Source organism: Scyliorhinus torazame, chromosome 17 (genome assembly GCF_047496885.1).
Source record: "Scyliorhinus torazame isolate Kashiwa2021f chromosome 17, sScyTor2.1, whole genome shotgun sequence".
Classification (NCBI taxonomy): domain Eukaryota; kingdom Metazoa; phylum Chordata; class Chondrichthyes; order Carcharhiniformes; family Scyliorhinidae; genus Scyliorhinus; species Scyliorhinus torazame.
This window is the reverse complement of record NC_092723.1, coordinates 187,846,900-187,864,958: the sequence shown is the minus strand read 5'-3', so window position 1 is coordinate 187,864,958 and position 18,059 is coordinate 187,846,900. Positions and strand designations below refer to the sequence as shown.

Sequence of the window (18,059 nt, the reverse complement as noted above, 5' to 3'; positions counted from 1 at the left end):
TAACTTTATGAAGGACTCGAATTCTCCACTCGGAATGGTAATTGAGCGCAACAAACACAACAACAAAACCTACAAAAACAACAACAAAGACAACAAAGAGAAGCGAAACAAAGGCAACAACAGCAACAGCCAGAACGACAAAAACAACAACAATAGGACAATAACTTGTACGACCTGGTACAACTCTGCATATGAAGGACAATGTAACTGCACAGCTCAAAACACTGGCAAGAGCACAAACATACCATGGCATGACAATGAATCTTACAACCTCATGATTGCTCCACTACAAACAAGCAAACCAGCTTTCAGGAAAGATGACATACAGAATCGCTACCACAAGCATTGAAAAAAAAGAGTCCAAATCAGAAACGAAGCGATTTGACCATTTGAACACCCCATGATGACTTCTTGGTTACTCAAGCGCAGGAACACTGACGGCATTCACAAAGCAATGACAACATCAACATTGCCACTTCATCAACAAAAGAAAATAGCCACTTGACCGTACCAATTCATAAATTTTGGACTCATAAATATTACTTGGTATTGTATAATTATCAATGTCATCATAACTTGTACATGTCATCACTTATCTACCTGTTTTGTTCAATTTTCTTTAACAAAGTACAGAAAATATGTAACACGAAAAAAGGGGGGGATGTGGTATATGCATCACTGTATATACACAAGGGTTTAATGTAAATACACTACAACTAGGTAAACACTAGAGGGAGCACCGGAGATGTCATGATATGCAAACATGCAGCTAATGAACACTTAAAATAGGACACAACCAATGAGCAGTCAAGACACCCAGAGGTGGCATTACACAACCCATATAAAAGGACAGGGCACACATGCACTGTCTCTTTCCACAGACAGACATCTAGAGAGTACATCAGGGTTGATCAACAGCATCACACCCAGCACTTGGCTTAGAGCAGACTGGTTTAGTGAGACTGAGATACTACAGTTAGATTAGCAGGAGAGTCGAACTCATTTAAGAACTGTGTTCATAGTTCAATAAACATATTGAACTCATTACAAAGTCTGGACCTTCCTTTGTCAAGGAAGCAGCTTATGATACACGAAGAAGCGTAACACAACAATAACCAGGTAGCAAACTGAAAGAATCAATAATACTCGTGTGACCAAACTAATGTAGAGATTGCAGGGTGATTTGATGGCCTGGTGTTCCGCGTGTCTCTGTACGCTGAAGGCAGGTAACCTTGAATTCTCCTGACATTGATAAAACGTTTTCCTGGGAAGGACCCCTGTAACTGTTACTTCCAATTGGGAGTGTCCAATTACAGAAACACTTGTTATATTCTTAGGATCACTAACAAATACTTTCATAGTATCAGAAGCTCCATGTTATAACCTGCCTACTTACCATTGGCTGTGGACTAATGACTATCCCACAATCCTGTGGGCGTATGAGCTTCCCCAATGAGGGGGGCGGAGAAACTCCTAGTATAAATAAGCTGGCCAGTCCAGGAGGAAGGAGTATGTAGCAAGGGAAGTTACTGCTACTGTTATGTATATATGTTATAGTAAATAAATGTTATTACTTTGTATCCTTAAAACTCGTGCTGGATTCTTCGTGGCCCTTACAAAACTCCACTTACTGCTTGTCTCAATAAATGTAGATTTTTTTTTAAAAAAAGCAATGCTTTTGTTTTATTCATACCAGTTTTGGATTTGCCCACAGATCCTGACACGCTGATTACTGTTCACAGTGAGCCTCCCAATTTTACACTCGTCAGCAGCTGCCTCCTCTCACCAGCTTTCCACTCACATTACAGAAATTTAACAGGTGCTGGTCTGTAAGTTTCAACACCCGTGACTCTCCAATGTCACAACCAACAGAGTACTGTGATAATACAGCGTCTGGGATGTGGTAACATTATTCTCAACAACAGTTGTAGTAACAGGGCAGACCTACGCCAACTGTTATGAATGACTTGCATTATATATCGATCTCTCCATTGTTGCACAAATGGGGGAAAGAGACTGAAAATCGGAGGTCCCGCCCCTGAACATGGCACCTACTATTTTCGCAGGAGCAGGAAATGGGTCGTACCACAATTTTCACTTGCGCGTTACATGGAGGTGGCTTCCCAAATAAATCAGCCACTGCCTCCACTCATTTGATGACCCATGTAGATGAAACAAAATGTGTGCCTGTTTCTTTTTTTAAATATATTTGTTCAAGGGATGAGAGTGTCACAGGCTAGGCCAACACTTGCTGCCCATTCCTAATTACCCTTGAGAAGGTGGTGGTGAGCCGTCTTCTTGAACAGCTGCAGTCCATGTGGTGTAAGTAAACCCACTGTGATGTTAGGGATGGAGTTCCAGGATTCTAACTGTACAATTTTACTAGTCACTCCGTCTGGATCTGTAAAGACTTAATTACCTGCAAAGACTCGCATTCAAAGTATCATCTTGCATCATTGGCTTTGTCTATATATATGGTTGTAAACCAACCTCTCCACTCACCTGATGAAAGAGCTGCGCTCCGCAAAAGCTAGTGATCCCAAACAAACCTGTTGGAAAAGTTCTTGCTGTACAATTTTAGAGATGGTACTAAGTTAGATAGAAGTGAGTCGGAAAACCTGTGGTAGATGGAGTGTGTGAGGTCATCCACTTTGCATCCAACAAAGACAAATCAGAGTGTTTAATTGATGCTGAGAGACTGGGAACTGTGAAGGAACAAATAGGTTTAGATGTCCTTGTACACGCACCATTAAAAGCACAGGGACAAAAAGCAATCCAAAAGGCTATTGGAATATTGGGCTTTATTTCAAGAAGATTGGAACAGTGAGGACATGAGGTTTCAGTTAGACAAAGCCTTGTTCAGGACTTATCTGGAACATTGCATTTAAATTGGGTCTTGGAGGGGGTAGCATGCAGATTGGTGAGAATAGCAGGGTGTAAAGGGGGAAATTACAAGGTCAGGTTGGTTTGTATTTTCTCGAGTTCAGACGTTTGAGGGATGATATAATCAAAGTTTTCACAGTTACAATGATAGTTGATAGGATAGGTGCAGATAAACTATTCCCTTGGTTGGGATGATCCAAAACAAGGGGGAATAATCTTAAAATAACTAGGGCATTGATGAGTGAAATCAGGAGGAAGCAGTGTTTTCACACAAAGAATAATGAGTATTTGATGGTCATGGTTACCAAGGGATATGGAGCAATGATGGTTAAATGGAGTTTGAGGAACATATTAGCCATGATCTAAGTGAATGGCAGAACAGGTGAATAGACTATCCCTGTTCTCATAGTTACATTTTACGGGTGATCCATTGTCTCAGACAATGGTGCCAGGTTGGCATGGTAACACAGTTGCCTCACAGCTCCAGGGCCCCTGGTTCGATTCCCGGTTTGGGTCACTGTCTGTGTGGAGTCTGCACGTTCTCCCCGTGTGTGCGCGGGTTTCCTCCGGGTGCTCCGGTTTCCTCCCACAGTCCAAAGATGTGCAGTTTAGGTGGATTGGCCATGCTAATTTGCCTTTAGTGTCCAAAAAGGTTAGGTGGGGTTAGTGGGTTATGAGGTTAGGGTGGTGATGTGGCTTAAGTGGGGTGATCGTTCCGAAGGCCGGTGCAGACTCGATGGACTGAATGGCCTCCTTCTGCACTGTAAATTCTATGATTCTATGACGTACCTTGGGACATTCTAAGATCATGTATGACTCCAAAGTTCTTTCATGTAAACATCTGACCTGGGGTGAGAGGTGAAACAGGTAAGCAGAACGTTAAAATAAGTGAAAGGAATCCCAAAGTGAAGGCAGAAACTAAGTTGAGCGGCTGAAGAATTCTTTCAGTTTAATAGCTGGAAAATGGATGTGAAGCTACACATGGATGAGGCGTCTGGTATTCTAACAAACCCTCTCCGGAAGACAGTGTCACGTGGCTGTAACTAGGTTTGAGGCTGTTTGCATTATCTGCCTTTTGCATCTGTTCTCTGTGAAAATGAAATGAAAATCGCGTATTGTCACAAGTAGGCTTCAAATGAAGTTACTGTGAAAAGCCCCTAGTCGCCACATTCCGGCGCCTGTTCGGGGATGCTGTTACGGGAATCGAACCATGCTGCTGGCCTGCTATAAAAGCCAGCGATTTAGCCCTGTGCTGCAGTGAACATTTGAAGGAATTTGGAGAGATAAGAGTACCCTGGAGTAGCTGCATGTGCCTGGTAGACTGCCCAAGATAGCATAATGCAAAGTTAAATTGTTTAATTCTGCGTTCCTATACTTACTGCTGACTCATGCCAGGGACACAGTCAGAATTTTTGCTGCATTTACTCATACCCCAGCTGAAACCCTTGACATGTTCACATCTTTCAAGCACTTACTATTTCATAGGATTGCATATGCCTGACCTGTTAAATAACGCATGATGGTGTCGGCCGTGCAACCCGACATCATCGCGCACCGTTTCGTTAGGTGGGCACAGGCGCAGATCGGGAGCACTCCCACGGGAATTGGGTAAACGATTAAGGGGATTAAAACCCCAATTGGCCGGAATGTCAATTTGCCTGTGCAATTTTAAGGGCAACACAAACGGGCGACCCAACCAGAATTGATCTTTTTAAATTCCAGTGCAGGATACAAAGCCCCCTGCTGGCAATACAGGCTGCAGCGTGTCAGAGTGAGGTGCTTTCTGTAGAGTGGAAAGGCTGTTGGATTCATCAGAGTGTTGAGCTCGAAGGAGTTTTCTATTACCTGGCACCGGAGGTTTGGGTCCCTCTGTTTATTGTTTCTTTTTTTTAATAAACATTTTATTGAGGTATTTATGGTATTATAACAACAACACAATAAACAATGTACGTGAAACTATAAACATAATGCAAAAGCCATCTCCCCCCTTACAGGTCCCACCTTTATTAACTCCCTACTCTAAGCTAGACCTACCTAACCACCCCCCCCCCCCCTCCCTTCTGCTGACGACTAATTTTCCGCAAAGAAGTCGACGAACGGCTGCCACCGCCGGGTGAACCCTAACAGTGACCTTCTCAAGGCGAACTTGATTTTCTCCAAACAGAGAAAGCTAGCCATGTCCGATAGCCAGGTCTCCGACTTCGGGGGCTTTGAGTCCCTCCAAGCTAATAGTATCCGTCTCCGGGCTACTGGGGAAGCAAAGGCCAGAACGTCTGCCTCTCCTCCTGGATTCCCGGGTCTTCCGACACCCCAAAAATCACCACCTCTGGACTCAATGCCACCCTTGTTTTTAACACCGTGGACATGACATCTGCAAACCCCTGCCAAAATCCCCGAAGCTTCGGACATGCCCAGAACATGGTTCGCTGGTCCTCCCGCATATTTTGCACACCTGTCCTCCACCCCAAAGAATCTGCTCATCCGGGCCACTCTCATGTGAGCCCGGTGAACGACCTTGAATTGCATCAGGCTGAGCCTGACACATGTTGCGGACGCGTTGACTCTACTCAACGCGTCCGCCCATAGGCCATCCTCTATCTCTCCTCCCAGCTCCTCCTCCCACTTGCGCTTCAGCTCCTCGGTCTGCGTCTCCTCTGACCCCATAAGTTCCTTCTAAATGTCCGAGACGCTCCCTTCTCCTACCCACCCTCTGGAAACTACCGTGTCCTGAAACCCCCTCGGCAGTAGGAGCGGGAAGGTTGACACCTGTTTACGTAGGAAGTCCCGCACCTGCAGATACCTGAATTTGTTTCCCCTCGCCAACCCAAACTTCTCCTCCAGCGCCCTCATACTCGGAAAGCTCCCCTCTATAAACATGTCCCTCATCCTCTCAATCCCTGCTCTCCGCCATAACCGGAACCCCCCCATCCATACTTCCCGGTGCAAACCGGTGATTATTACAGATTGGGGACCAGACCGATGCTCCCTCTGCTCCCACATGTCTCCTCAATTGCCCCCAGACTCTCAGGGCCGCCACCACCATGGGGTTGGTGGAGTACTGTGCCGGCGGGAACGGCAAAGGCGCCGTTACCAACGCCCCCAAACTGGCGCCCTTGCATGAAGCCGCCTCCATACGCTCCCATGCCGACCCCTCCCCCGCCACCCACTTCCTGATCATGGCTATATTCCCGTCCAGTAATAGTGACTAAAATTTGGCAGCGCCAGCCCGCCCTCTCCCTGACTCCACTCAAGCATTACCTTCCTTACCCGCGGGGTCTTGCCCACCCAGACGAAGCCCGTGATCACTCTGTTGACCCGCTTAAAAAAGGACCGCGGAATAAAAATGGGGAGACATTGAAACACAAACAGGAATCTCGGGAGGACCGTCATCTTCACCATCTGTCCCTCCCAGCCAGTGACAACGGGAGCGCGTCCCATCTCCGAATATCGTCCTTCATTTGGTCTACTAGCCGGACCAGATTTAATTTATGCAGCCGGTCCCATTCCCGCGCCACTCGAATGCCTAGGTACCTTAAGCTTCCCCCTACTAATCTAAACGGCAGCTCCCCTAATCGCCTCTCCTGTCCCTTCACCTGGACCGCAAACATCTCACTTTTCCCCATATTTAGCTTATACCCCGAAAACCAGCCAAATTCCCCTAGAATCCTCATGAGTTCTTCCATCCCTTCTCATGGGTCCAATACATACAGAAGCAGGTTGTCTGCATAGAGCGAGACTCTGTCTACCTCTCCCCGCTCCCCCCCCACCCCCGGCCCCCCTGGACCAGCCCCTTGAGGCTTTCAGAGCAATTGCCAACTGCTCTATAGCTAGCGCGAACAACAGTGGGGAGAGGGGGCATCCCTGTCTCGTCCCCCAGTGCAGTCTAAAATAGTCCGATGTTGTCCTATTCATCCGTACACTTGCCACAGGAGCCTGATACAGCAACCTGACCCAGTCAATAAAGCCCCGCCCAAATCCGAACCGTCCCAGTACCTGCCACAGATATTCCCATTCTACCCGATCAAAAGCCTTTTCTGCATCCATTGCAATCACTACCTCCACCTCCCTACCTTCCGGGGGCATCATGATCACATTTAACAACCTTCTTACATTGGCCACCAACTGCCTGCCCTTAACAAACCCAGTCTGGTTCTCCCCAATAACGTCCGGAAGACAATCCTCATTCCTGGAGGACAAAATTTTGGCCAGCAGTTTGGCGTCCACATTCAACAGGGATATCAGCCTGTAGGACCCACACAGCTCCGGGTTCTTGTCCCGCTTCAGAATCAGCGAAATTGTGGCCTGTGCCATCATCGGGGGTAACACCCCTCTTTCCCTTGCCTCATTGAACATTCTCATCAACACCAGCCCCAATATCGCAGAGAACTTTTTATAAATCTCCACTGGGTACCCGTCCGGCCCCAGGGCTTTACCCGACTGCCTGGCCTTCAGGCCCTCCACTATCTCTTCCAACCCGGTCGGGGCCCCCAGCCCTTCTACCAGCTCCCCGTCCACCTTTGGGAAATTCAGCCCCCCCAAGAAGTGCCTCATCCCCTCCGGCCCCGTAGGGGGTACCAACCTATACAGCCTACTGTAGAAACCCCTAAACGCCTTATTCACCCCTGTTGAATCTCCAACCAGGTTCCCATCTCCGTCATTTACTGTCCCTATCTCCCTGGCTGCCTCCCTCTTTCTAAGCTGCTGTGCAGCATTCTGCTGGTCTTCTCTCCATACTCCATACCCCTCACCTTTCTCAGCTGCTCCACCGCCTTCCCTGTGGTTAACAAGCCGAACTCCGCCTGTAGCCTCCGCCGTTCCCTTTAAAGTCCTGCCTCTGGGTTCTTCGCATACCTCTTATCGATCTGTAGTATCTCCTTTACCAGTCGGTCCGTCTCTGCCCTGTCCACCTTCTCCCTGTGGGCCCGTATCGAGATCAGCACCCCTTTGACCACCACCTTCAGTGCTTCCCAGACCATCGCTGCTGAAATTTCCCCCGTGTCGTTGACCTGCAGGTAGTTCGGAATACATTTCCTCAGCCGCTCACACACCCTTTCGTCAGCCAAAAGTCCCACATCTAACCTCCAGTGCGGGCGCTGGTTACTGTCTTTACTAACCTGCAGGTCAACCCAGTGCGGAGCATGGTCTGTGATTGTGATCGCCGAGTACCCCGTGTCCACCACTCCTGCCAGTAGGGCCCTGTTCAAAATTAAGAAATCGATCCGGGAGTACACTTTATGCACGTGTGAGTAGGAGAACTCCTTCACCCTCGGCTGCCCAAATCTACATGGATCCCCCCCCCCCCCCCCCCCGCCCAATCTGCTCCATGAACCCTTTTAGTTCCTTTTCCATTGCTGGTACCCTGCCCTTTTTTGAGCTTGACCGGTCCAGACCAGGGTCAATAACTGTGTTGAAGTCCCATCCCATGACCAACCTGTGCGAGTCCAGGTCCAGTATCTTCCCCTGCATCCTCTTTATAAACTCGACATCATCCCAATTTGGCGCATACACATTTACTAATACCACCTGCACCCCCTCCAGTTTCCCACTAACCATAATGTACCGACCTCTCACATCCAAACCTATTCTACCCGCCTCAAACACCACCCTTTTTGATCAGGATCGCGACCCCTCTAGTCTTTGAATCCAGTCCCGAGTGAAAGACCTGACTGACCCAGCCTTTCCTTAATCTAATCTGGTCAGTTACTCTAAGGTGCGTCTCCTGCAACATTACCCCGTCCGCCTTCAGTCCCCTAAGATGCGCGAACACATTGACCGGCCCATTTAATCCTCGAACATTCCAGGTGATCAGCCTAGATCAACCTAGTGATCAGCTCATTGCCCCCCACTTTGCCGATCAGCCATCCCCTTTTTTGGGCCCGCCTCCAGCCCATGCTCCGCACCTCCACCGGCCCGCCCCCAGGCAGCCTCTGCCCCCACCTCCTCTCTCTCCCTTGGCCCAAGTCCCTCCTTCGTCAGCAGAACATTTTCCCCTCCTCCCCCCCTCGTAACAACACTCTGCAACCCAACCCCTTTGATAAACCGAACATATGCACCCCCCCCCACTGCGCTTCTGTGAGCTAGCCCGTCCAGCTAGCTTGGTGGCCCCCATTCCTGGCACCAGATAGTCTCCCACCTATTGTCCCCCCACCCCCCCCCCCGCCCCGCTCATACAAACATACTCCAACATCAAACAATCCCCACCAATTGCCCGACAGAAAAACACCAAGATCTAAACAAGCACACCTCCATCCCCCAACAGTGCAAATGAAAACCTGAACTCACTCAGCTCTACCTCCCAAATCAATGCAAAAGGCATTACAGACAGCTTCCACAAAACGAAAAACCAGAAACTTTTTTTTAAAAAGAACAGAGAAACAAAAAGCAAAAAAACCAAGAACGTTGCAGCAAAGTTCAAAAGTTCTCAGTCCACCACCAGTCCTTTCCTTTTCACGAAGTCCAGCGCGTCCTCAGGCGACTCAAAATAAAAGTGCTGTTCCTCGTACATGACCCAGAGACGGGCCGGATACAACAGTCCGAACTTCATCTTTTTCTTAAAAAGGATTGACCTAATCTGGTTGAAGCCTACTCTTCTCCTGGCCACCTCCACACTAAGGTTTTGGTAAGCCCGCAGGATACTGTTGTCCCACTTACAGCTCCGTGTCTGTTTGGCCCACTGTAGAATGCGCTCCTTATCCAAGTACCTGTGGAATCTCACCACCTTTGCCCTCGGGTCTCCCATTCGTGGCTTCCTCACGAGTGCTCTGTGAGCCCTGTCCACCTCCAAGGATCGGGAGAATGGTCCATCCCCCAGCAGTTTCTCAAACATATCTGCGATGTATGTCCCAACGCCCGCTCCTTCAGACCCCTCCGGGAGCCCAACGATTCTCAAGTTCTGCTGGCGGGACCTATTCTCTAGGTCCTCCACTTTCTCCAGGAGCTTCTTCTGCTGGTCTCTCAGCATCTCCACCTCCAACTCCACCGCAGTTTGATGTTCCTCCTGCTCAGCCAGCGCCTTCTCCACCTTCTGGATCGCCCAATCTTGGGCGTCCAATCTAAGCTCCAGCCGCTCAATCGACTCTTTTATCGGGTCCAAGCAGTCCCATTTTGCTTAGCAAAGCCTTCCTGAATAACTTGCATCAGCTGCTCCGCTGACCGCTGGGTCGACAAACCAGAGGTCCGGTCCTCCGCCGTGCTGTCTCCCGCTGCGGCTTCAGCCCAAGCCTTCTCTGTCTTTCTGTTTCTGCCTTTACAAGCACTTCTAGTCCTTCTCTCCGTGCACCGATGTGGGAATTCAGTACACAATTGCCTTTGTCTCCAGTTTTACAGTTCAAGTCCAGTAGAAAATCAGGGAAAAGGTCCAAAAGTCTGACCCGAGCGGGAGCCACCAAATGTGCGACTTACTCCTTCATAGCCGCCACTGGAAGTCCTGTTTATTGTTTCTTGATAAAATCAGTCACATATACCAAAGTACAGTGAACAGCATTATTTTGCGTAAAGACCTGGCAGATCACTCCATATGTATATAAGTACAATATGCACAAATAATTACAACTGTATAAAGGTAAAAAGGAAAGAAAGATCAATTTAATATGTAGACGGGCCATTCAAGAGTCTTGTAGCAGCAGGAAAAAAGCTGTTTTTGTCGATGACCAACCAGCTCCTTTGTTTTGTTGACATTGAGGGAGCGATTGTTGTCATTGCACTGGGCTACTAAGTTCTCTATCTCCCTCCTGTACTCAGACTTGTCATTATTTGAAATCTGGCCCATTACGGTCGTATCATCAGCAAACGTATAGATGGAGTTGGTGCCAAATTTAACCACACAATCATGTGTGTGTAAAGTGTATTGTAGAGAACCGAGTACGCAGCCTTGCGGGGCCCCGATGTTAAGGACTATTATGGAGGAGAAGTCGTTACCTGTACTAACTGATTGCAGTCTGTGGGTCAGGAAATTGAGAATCCAATTGCAAAGGGAAGAGCCAAGTACTAGGTTTGGTATCTGGAAATGTGCTTGGTTAGAATTATGGTATTAAAAGTAGAACTATAGCCAATAAACAGGAGCCTGACATAGGTGTCGTTGTTGTCAAGATGTGGTGCACGACCAGGGATCCATCAGGACCCATTGCTTTCCATGGATTAACTTTCGAGAAGGCCAATCTGACTTCTGAGGATGTAACTGGTGGTATAGGTATAGATGTATCCAAGGCTATTGGTGCAGGTGACGTTAGTTCATTGGCTTCCTGCTCAATGTGAGCACAGAATGCATTAAGTACATCAGGGAGAGATGATCTGTTACCAGAGATTCTACTCAACTTTGCTTTAGAACCTGATATATTGTCACCCTTTGTGCACAGATTAGCCCCGTTAGCTGACCTGCTGATGGGTATCATGTACTCAGCAGGGAGTACCTCGTCTGAGGAGGAGTAGAGGGGACAAAGATTGCAAAAACAAGGTGGTCTCAGCTTCCCCCCCCCTCAGGCACAGGATGATTAGGGCCAGCAGAGAGGACAGGGAGATCACCTCCTCCGAAGATGGCATTACCCAGCTGCCAGGGTGTACGGGCAGCGATCAAACTATCTTGACATGACCAGGGTCCAGTGCCGGAGGAGGCTCCGGTCTTCAAGGACAGGTGTGACAAGGATCTGCCAGATAATTAGGCCTGGAACAGCCTCAAATTGTGTGGAGGACACCCAATGCCCTTGGCTCTGAAGGTCACGTGGGACTAAACGTTTATGCCGTTGTATCGCTCCAGGACGCTGTAGGTGATCTCTGTGGAGTCTCACAGTCAGCTGTCACTGATGCACTGTTCAGGCATGTGAGCCGATTCATCTATTTAAGGACAGACCAGGTCAGGCAGGTTGAGCGGGCTTGAGATTTCGCAGCCATTTCTAAGCTCCCCCACTCCAGGGAGTGATTGATTGCACCCAGGTGGCCATCAAGGCACTAGCTGGTCAGCCAGGAGCCTTTAAGAACAAGAAGGGCTTTCACTCTATGAACGTTCAGACTGTGTGTGACCACAGGACCCAGATCCTGCAGGTGTACGCTAGATACCCGGGCAACTCCCACTATTCATACATTCTCTGTCACTCTGAGGTGCCCAGGCTCATCTGGATGGGTGGTTGATTGGCAACAATGGTTATCCACTGAAAAGGTGGCTGATGACACATTTCAGGTGCCCAAGGACGCAGAGGAGAGATCCAACCGCTGTCATGGAGTGGTGGAAAGGACCATCAGCCTGCTGAAATAAGATTCAGATGCCTCGACTGATCTGGGGTGCCCTGTAGTACCCGCCTGAGCGAGTGTCGCACATTGTGGTTGTGAAGTGCTGCGCTCTTCACAATCTCGCTATCTCCAGGAGGGAGCCTCTTGAGCACGAGGACAATGATGCAGTTGCTCCAGCCACAGGTACATATAGAACATAGAACAATACAGCGCAGTACAGGCCCTTCGGCCCACGATGTTGCACCGAAACAAAAGCCACCTAACCTACACTATGCCATTATCATCCATATGTTTATCCAATAAACTTTTAAATGCCCTCAATGTTGGCGAGTTCGCTACTGTAGCAGGTAGGGCATTCCACGGCCTCACTACTCTTTGCGTAAAGAACCTACCTCTGACCTCTGTCCGATATCTATTACCCCTCAGTTTAAAGCTATGTCCCCTCGTGCCAGCCATTTCCATCCGCGGGAGAAGGCTCTCACTGTCCACCCTATCCAACACCCTGATCATTTTGTATGCCTCTATTAAGTCTCCTCTTAACCTTCTTCTCTCCAACGAAAACAGCCTCAAGTCCATCAGCCTTTCCTCATAAGATTTTCCCTCCATACCAGGCAACATCCTGGTAAGTCTCCTCTGCACCCGCTCCAAAGCCTCCACGTCCTTCCTATAATGCGGTGACCAGAACTGTACGCAATACTCCAAATGCGGCCGTACCAGAGTTCTGTACAGCTGCAACATGACCTCCTGACTCCGGAACTCAATCCCTCTACCAATAAAGGCCAACACTCCATAGGCCTTCTTCACAACCCTATCAACCTGGGTGGCAACTTTCAGGGATCTATGTACATGGACACCTAGATCCCTCTGCTCATCCACACTTTCAAGAACTTTACCATTAGCCAAATATTCCGCATTCCTGTTATTCCTTCCAAAGTGAATCACCTCACACTTCTCTACATTAAACTCCATTTGCCACCTCTCAGCCCAGCTCTGCAGCTTATCTATATCCCTCTGTAACCTGCTACATCCTTCCACACTATCGACAACACCACCGACTTTAGTATCGTCTGCAAATTTACTCACCCACCCTTCTGCGCCTTCCTCTAGGTCATTGATAAAAATGACAAACAGCAACGGCCCCAGAACAGATCCTTGTGGTACTCCACTTGTGACTGAACTCCATTCTGAACATTTCCCATCAACCACCACCCTCTGTCTTCTTTCAGCTAGCCAATTTCTGATCCACATCTCTAAATCACCCTCAATCCCCAGTTTCCGTATTTTCTGCAATAGCCTACCGTGGGGAACCTTATCAAACGCTTTGCTGAAATCCATATACACCACATCAACTGCTCTACCCTCGTCTACCTGTTCAGTCACCTTCTCAAAGAACTCAATAAGGTTTGTGAGGCATGACCTACCCTTCACAAAGCCATGCTGACTATCCCTGATCATATTATTCCTATCTAGATGATTATAAATCTTGTCTCTTATAATCCCCTCCAAGACTTTACCCACTACAGACGTGAGGCTCACTGGTCTATAGTTGCCGGGGTTGTCTCTGCTCCCTTTTTTGAACAAAGGGACCACATTTGCTATCCTCCAGTCCTCTGGCACTATTCCTGTAGCCAATGATGACATAAAAATCAAAGCCAAAGGTCCAGCAATCTCTTCCCTGGCCTCCCAGAGAATCCTAGGATAAATCCCATCAGGTCCCGGTGACTTATCTATTTTCAGCCTGTCCAGAATTGCCAACACCTCTTCCCTACGTACCTCAATGCCATCTATTCTATTAGCCTGGGTCTCAGCATTCTCCTCCACAACATTATCTTTTTCCTGAGTGAATACTGACGAAAAATATTCATTTAGTATCTCGCCTATCTCTTCAGACTCCACACACAACTTCCCATCCCTGTCCTTGACTGGTCCTACTCTTTCCCTAGTCATTCGCTTATTCCTGACATACCTATAGAAAGCTTTTGGGTTTTCCTTGATCCTTCCTGCCAAATACTTCTCATGTCCCCTCCTTGCTCGTCTTAGCTCTCTCTTTAGATCCTTCCTCGCTACCTTGTAACTATCCATCGCCCCAACTGAAACTTCACACCTCATCTTCACATAGGCCTCCTTCTTCCTCTTAACAAGAGATTCCACTCCCTTGGTAAACCACGGTTCCCTCGCTCGACGCCTTCCTCCCTGCCTGACCGGTACATACTTATCAAGAACACGCAGTAGCTGATCCTTGAACAAGCTCCACTTATCCAGTGTGCCCAACACTTGCAGCCTACTTCTCCACCGTATACCCCCCAAGTCACGTCTGATGGCATCATAATTGCCCTTCCCCCAGCTATAACTCTTGCCCTGCGGTGTATACTTATCCCTTTCCATCATTAACGTAAACGTCACCGAATTGTGGTCACTGTCCCCAAAGGGCTCTCCTACCTCCAAATCCAACACCTGGCCTGGTTCATTATCCAAAACCAAATCCAACGTGGCCTCGCCTCTTGTTGGTCTGTCAACATATTGTGTCAGGAAACCCTCCTGCACACACTGTACAAAAAACGACCCATCTAATGTACTCGAACTATATCTTTTCCAGTCAATATTTGGAAAGTTAAAGTCTCCCATAATAACTACCCTGTTACTTTCGCTCTTATCCAGGATCATCCTCGCCATCCTTTCCTCTACATCCCTAGAACTATTTGGAGGCCTATAGAAGACTCCCAACAGTGTGACCTCTCCTTTCATGTTTCTAACCTCAGCCCATACTACCTCGGAAGATGAGTCCCCATCTAGCATCCTCTCCGCCACCGTAATACTGCTCTTGACTAGCAGCGCCACACCTCCCCCTCTTTTGCCTCCTACTCTGAGCTTACTAAAACACCTAAACCCCGGAACCTGCAACATCCATTCCTGTCCCTGCTCTATCCATGTCTCCGAAATGGCCACAACATCGAAGTCCCAGGTACCAACCCATGCTGCCAGTTCCCCTACCTTATTTCGTATACTCCTGGCATTGAAGTAGACACACTTCAAACCACCCACCTGAACACTGGCCCCCTCCTGCAACGTCAAATCTGTGCTCCTGACCTCTATACTCTCATTCTCCCTTACCCTAAAACTACAATCCAGGTTCCCATGCCCCTGTTGCATTAGTTTAAACCCCCCCAAAGAGCACTAACAAATCTCCCCCCCAGGATATTGGTGCCCCTCAGGTTCAGATGTAGACCATCCTGTCTGTAGAGGTCCCACCTTCCCCAGAAAGAGCCCCAGTTATCCAGAAATCTGAATCCCTCCCGCCTGCACCATCCCTGTAGCCACGTGTTTAATTGCTCTCTCTCCCTATTCCTCATCTCACTATCACGTGGCACGGGCAACAACCCAGAGATAACAACTCTGTTTGTTCTAGTTCTGAGCTTCCATCCTAGCTCCCTGAAAGCCTGCCTGACATCCTTGTCCCCTTTCCTACCTATGTCGTTAGTGCCAATGTGGACCACGGCTTGGGGCTGCTCCCCCTCCCCCCTAAGGACCCGGAAAACACGATCCGAGACATCACGTACCCTTGCACCTGGGAGGCAACATACCAAACGTGAGTCTCTCACGCTCCCACAAAATCTCCTATCTGCCCCTGACTATCGAGTCCCCAATTACTAATGCTCTGCTCCTCTCCCCCCTTCCCTTCTGAGCAACGGGGACAGACTCCGTGCCAGAGGCCCGTACCCCATGGCTTACCCCTGGTAAGTCATCCCCCCCACAAGTATCCAAAGCGGTATACTTGTTTCTCAGGGGAACGACCGCAGGGGATCCCTGCACTGACTGCTTTTTCCCAGTCCCTCTTACAGTTACCCATCTATCTCTAATCTTTGGTGTAACTAATTCCCTGAAGCTGCTATCTATGGCCCCCTCTGCCTCCCGAATGATCCGAAGTTCTTCCAACTCCAGCTCCAGTTCCCTAACTCGGTCTTGGAGGAGCTGGAGATGGCAGCACTTCCTGCAGGTAAAATCAGCAGGGACACTAACGGCATCCCTCACCTCATACATCCTGCAGGAGGAACATTGCACTCCCTTCCCTGCCATCCCTCTAACTTTCTACCAAGATCTGGCTAACAGCTAAATTAAATTTAAAAAAAAAAATAATAATAAAATATGGTACTTACCTCAGACCAATGGGTTTTATTATTAGGTTAGAGGAGGAGGGCGGTTGGGAGACACTACACGTGTAGTGTCTCGGGTTTCCTCTCCACCAGAATTTATTGGTGAGGGTCTTCCCTGAAGTCCGCGGGTCGAACTTCCTGTTCCCGCCTTAAAAACTAAAATTTAAAAAAAGCAGCAAAGAGGGACCGAAAACAGGACCAGGTAAGTGTTTTTAAAGGAGAGACTTACCTCCCAGAAATCACTTGCGCACTGCTCCCGCTGAAATTGACTAGCCTGCTCCGCTCCCGCTGAAATCGACTGGCCTGCCCCTGCAAAGACAAGTGTTTTTTAAAGGAGAGACTTACCTCCCAGAAATCACTTCCGCACTGCTCCCGCTGAAATTGACTAACCTGCTCCGCTCCCGCTGAAATCGACTGAGGTGAGGGCTCTGATGCTGATGCCGGGCAGTCAGAGGGCGAGGACGATGAGCAACCCATTAGGAAGCGCCAGGGGCAGGGACACTAGGGGCACACTCATTCTGTAATTTCTTCATGTAGGCTGGCATGCCCTGCCTTCCAGCCATACCAGTGGGTACTACCATCATCCCAGACACATATCACGCACCAACTCCATGAGGCCACTCCCACCCAATAAAGTCCGAGACCCTGGACATTTCTGATCAGGCAGTGATAAGACTGACACCAGTGCAGCACACAGGGCATATCTGGCTTGAATGGCGTATGATATTTAAGGTAAAAAAATTCAGAGATATACAAAAAGGTTGATTCACACAGATCATCAACACATCGATTTCAAACAAATCAAGAGCACCCAGTGCCGATCCCTGCTTGTGCCTAGTGTCTTACGCTGACATTTTCAAGGGCGACGTCCAGGTGCCCCCTCTTGCTGAGAGTGGCATTAGGGGTAGGTTGCTGTTGTCTTTACCCTGGTGACACAGATGACCTTGTCGATCATCCTTTGGTTGGTGGGTCCTGCACAGGCACCGTCCACCGGGGACGGTTGACTAGGCGATATGGTCGGGCATCCCTCAGTCATCGTGGACGGTTGGGGTGGCGCAGAGACGGAGGAGCTGGTGCTCTCGTCCGGGGTTCCGTGAGAGGAGTCCACAGAGACGGCGTCCACCTTGCCCGCCATTCTGAGGCGAGTCCTTTCTCTGTCCCCTGCTCACGGTGAAGGATGGGCACCCAAGGGTGACACTGGCTGCTGCCTCCTTCTCCCACACGGCATTGACCTCGAGACTCGCCGGTCCGACCACAATCCCAGTCGCTCAGCATGGGGCAGGCCACTCTCTCAGTGATGAGGCAGCTCCTTAAAGGCAAATTCACCCCTTCTTTCGGTGATCTTTCTCATCCCATCTCTTTGCTCCTCAACCCCATTGATTTTTCTTACCTTCCAACAGGGCCTCAGTCAGTCTGTGTGTGTGTGTGTGTGTCCTCCTGTCCACATGAAGCACCTCACACCTCGCTGGGGAGTCATTATTTCATCCCCCAGCCAGCAACCCCCCATTCCAATCAGAAACAATCATTTGGAATTGTTGTCAGAGGTCCAGATCTTTAAAGCGGAAATAAACTGATTCTCTTTTAATTGCGGTGATAAAGTGGATCTGGTGCTGAGGGAAGGGTCTGAACCCGGCATTTATCCCTCAGCTCCAGTTAATTCCCCGCTCCCCCACCAACAGCACCGGGTTAAAGAGGAGCCCGGGAGGCCTGAGGCCGACACCGCCGCCTCCGTTGCTATGCGACGGGCTGGGGGCGCGGCCCGGCGGGCAAAGGGCGTGGCCGTAGCGCGGGACGCAGTGTAGG

General features: G+C 49.0%; 1 protein-coding gene across 1 annotated transcript in view; it reads right to left on the bottom strand.

Annotated features, from left to right (window-relative positions):
• The window catches only part of LOC140394516 (uncharacterized), a 67,173-nt gene extending 49,164 nt beyond the window's left edge, over positions 1–18,009 (bottom strand). The window contains exon 1 of the mRNA XM_072481859.1: positions 17,647–18,009. The gene's annotated coding sequence lies outside the window, so the exon portion shown is untranslated. The remainder of the gene's footprint in view (positions 1–17,646) is intronic.
• Between the last annotated feature and the right edge of the window lie 50 nt (positions 18,010–18,059).